This window comes from Garra rufa, chromosome 12 (genome assembly GCF_049309525.1).
Source record: "Garra rufa chromosome 12, GarRuf1.0, whole genome shotgun sequence".
In the NCBI taxonomy this organism is placed as follows: domain Eukaryota; kingdom Metazoa; phylum Chordata; class Actinopteri; order Cypriniformes; family Cyprinidae; genus Garra; species Garra rufa.
The window spans coordinates 20746555-20750898 of record NC_133372.1 but is presented as its reverse complement, the minus strand read 5'-3'; positions in this window follow the sequence as shown (position 1 = coordinate 20750898).

Below are 4344 nucleotides of genomic sequence, written 5' to 3'. Positions count from 1 at the left end.
ACCCCATGTCACCAGAACAAAGTGACAGTAGAAGTTTAACATACAGAGCAAATAATTGTACTTTGTAGATTTGTAGTATGTTTTTCAGGGTCAAATAATTATTTTGCACTTTGTTTTGGAACGGTGTGATCCTCCTTTAGAAAAGCTATTGAAATGGAAGGTGTCTCAATGAAGAACACAATAGAATACAATGATATCAGATATTCAGCATCTAGAGTAAATACTTGTACATTAAAGACTTCTAGTGTGTCATTTTAGGTTAGATAAATATTTTGCAACTTGTTTGGGACTGGTGTGACCCTCCTTTGGAAAGCTATTGAACTGGATGATGTGCCATTGAAGAAATCCATAGAAGACATAGAATAAATAATAGAGTAAATAATTGTACACTACATAGTTGAAGTATGTTCTATTGGGTCAAGAAAAGACTTTACTGGGTCCCTCATTTCAAAAGCTATTGAACTGGATGGTGTGTCATTGAAGAAACCAATAAAACACAGTGATGGTACAAATGAAATATACTGCATATGTTAGGTGCAAATTATTTATAAACCATCTTGAATAAAATTTTGCCACTTGTCAATATTCTGATTGATTCAGTACCATGGACAGTGATATTTCTGCAGGACTGTAATCAATCAGTGCACATGAATTGTAATATTATGATTGTTTAATGTTAAACGAAGTTGTCATACAACAGGAAAACAAAATAGTTTAGCAATTCTTTTCTTTCAACACCTGGAGAACATATGGTCTGTATGGTCCAGACTCCAGACAAGATGTTCCAGCTTGCTTTGGAGCAGTTGGGTCCATGCTTTCAAAACCTATTTAAATAAATTATAAGACTAAGAAAAAATAAGACTTTATTAAAACCAACACACCAACACAGTTCTTGTTCATTTTAAAGCAAATAAATAAATAAAAAACAGTTGTAAAATGAAGCGATTAACTATGTCCACGTGATTTTTCAAACACCATCATTATAATGTAATTTTTATTGTTGCTAAAGGAAAAACTATAGTATTGCTGGTACATCTGTAGATGGCTAAAATGTAGGAGTCTGTTTGCACACAATTTAAAAAATTACAACTTTTTAGACGGCCCCGATCTTACCACACTACACTGGGCTGCGTTTCCCAAAAGCATCGTAAGCCTAAGTTGTTCTTAAAAATGATCGTACGACTGATCTTAATATTACGGTCTGTTTCCCAAAAACATCGTAACTTAAGTAGCACTTGAAAATCTTCGTAGATTTACGAGTGCTCTGGAGTAATCGTAAAGCCTTAAGTGCATCGTAAGGGGACAGAGTTATGAGGGCACCTGCTGGACGACCGGCAAATTGCACTAAAATGCACTTCTCTTCAAAGTAATTTTTCATTTTATTGGTACGTATATATTTATTAATTTCTATTTTCTACTCATTACACAATTCAATATAGAAATAATAAATAAATAAAATAAAATTACATAATAAATGTTAGAATGAAAAAAAAATGTTTTAATTAAAATTACAAACTTAAAACTTAAAGTTTTTCAGGCTGTGATTATATTCACATGTCACACACTGATTGTCATCTATTTCACTAATTGCAGAAGGCCCCACTTGAAGAAACTGAATCACTGATTTTAGAAATTGCATTAATTATCTCTTCCCTGAATTTTAGGTTCATAATGGTCAAAGGTTGTCCTTTTATAAATGTATATGAAGAGTACATTTATATAAAACAGTGCTGATAAAGCATGTGCACATTTAAACATTTTTCTGCACCTATATCGATAGGCTAATAGATAGGCCCTAATACTATATTGCCACACACACCCTCAAGACTCAAGCTGTAGTAAAATATATACCCCTCTTTTCACAGACAAGGCTTAAGCCTAGTCCAGACTAAAATGCAAGTCTGAGCTTTTTTTACTGAAGGACACTTGCACTGACTGATCTTAAAATATATCAGTCCCTTTGTTTTGTCTCAAGATGGACACCAGTAATGTTTTTTCCTAAGGCACATTTATAAAAAAAAATACTTAGATCTAATTGAACTAGATTTCAAGATGGTAAGTGTCTGTCAATAGGAGGTAAACCTAGGAGGTTTTTGTAGCTCCACCTCCTCTAAAATAATATTAATTTCCTCTTATTGAAAAATGTCTTTTCTTTGTTTTTTTGGTTTCAGCCATTTTGCTAGTGTCTCCACCCCTAGGTATGTGCTTATTTAAATTTTTGTCCTAATTAAAGATAATTAGGCTAAACTTTTCAAAAATAAATGTAAGAGCTTATTTATTTATTTATTTACTCATTGATTTATTTTGATGTGAGATAAGCAATTGTTGATAAAGAAATTGATACATAATTCTACTTAAATAATTAAGGTTTCATATAAATATCGAAAATGATGCAGATGTCATTTCCGGCAAGGACTGTTAGAATTTGTTTTATTTTCCAGTTAATTTATGTTTTTAAACTTGCTCAAGAAGAAATCACAGGACTTTTTATGTTATTCGAGTTGAATACACATTCACACAAGTAGAAGAAGAATCGGAAATAAAAAATTAGATGGATTGCTATAACAGCATGTGACATTTCAGCACTTGACCAACGGATAGCGACTCCTAAGTAGCACTTAAAGCAGGGCTACGTGCAATTGTGTTAAGTGCATTTTTGGGAAACGCACGTAAAACAATAACGAACGTTCGCAAAGTGACTCGTAGAAAACGCTCTTAAGCGCTAAGATCAATCGTTATCGGGAAACACAGCCCTGGACATTCAGTGGACCTTCGCAAGTAAGTTTGCCATTAAAACAACACTTACCCATTTTAATTGATTGTGAAAATGTAGTACGTTGATTATATCGCTGGTTGCAATTTGCAACAAATTACTTGCACATATCATTACAAATTCTTGAACGCTAAAGTCCAAATGTGCAAATATAAAAACAACTCTACTCAAGTCTTTCATAATAGCATAAACCATAGACGAGGCTTTTACTCCCTTCAAACTTTAACTGGAATGTCTCTGTCACTGCAACTTCCCGAACAGACGAACGCACACACACACTAAAAATGAAACATGAGGCCGTCTGTCTGCGGACATGTGCGTAAAAAAAGAAGCATTTTAAAACACGTTCATATTTTAGAGAATGTAGTTTTTCATCATAAATGATCTATCCCATCCACCCGCAGAATGTATATATATTATATATATATATATATATATATATATATATATATATATATATATATATATATATATATATATATATAATGTATATATATATTTATTTTTTACAGTGTCTATTTACACTACGTTTTGGGTTCTGGAAAAAGCGGAGATATTTAGCCTGAACTAGTAGCTCACGGATTCGCACGTCAAACTCCGACTTCAGCATTTCTAGCGCTTCCATTGACTTTTCAGCTGTGAATGGGGCCACTGGTTTTTCAGCTGAGAGCCTTTGGGTAACGGGGAGATGAGTAAAGTCTTGCTTTTGCACTTGTCCTACAAGCCTCAAAGTCCAATTCCTGTTTCTGGAATCGATGGGATTCGATTTCAAGAATCGATTCCTCTTTTTTTTGTATTCTTGACTGGACTGGAGGATTGTAATTTAGCCATGACTGCAGGATATAAAGTTCTTAGAAAGTAGCCTTCTCTTGTAAAAATGTTCTGATGTCATGTGAAATTCCAAAACGTGATAAAGGCCATTATATATATATTTATTACACGGCTCTTTGGAATGCTTGATTCTGATTGGTCAGTTGAGACATTTGCAGGTTCGTTCTTTTCAAATAATCACCGCTCTAAAGTAATAACACATAGCCGGTGTTGTGCCGAATTCTGACCCCCGCCAGATTACTACCCCCCTAGTATTGGTAGGTTTAGGGTTAGGTGTGGGGGAGGGGTTAGGATTAGGGGTGGGGTTAGGATTAGGCAATCAGGTAGCGCTTTCAAGGAGAGGGGGTCATAATTTGGCAGGGGTCGAAAAAGGCACAACACCGGTACTACTTGTATGTTTAAAATCCCTCCGTGCCAACAAAGATTACCGTTTGGCGCCATCTTGTGACAAACACTGGACAACCACAATTAACAATGGAAAATTTCGACATTAATCTATTTAAATTGTCTTACTAACGTACATAGTTTGAAGGTTAGTCACGTGGTACTATATCGTTTCGCGGAAGGATAAAAATGTTAATTTAAAACAAATATATGCCAATAAAAGGTTTTAAATTCATATGTCCAGTTTTTTTTCCTTATGTGGCAAGTGGCCGTGTAATAAGCGGGATAATGTACAGGCAGCCGGTAGTTATCGCAGAAATAAGCCCCTTCAGTGTGATACAAGACCCTCCGCTTCG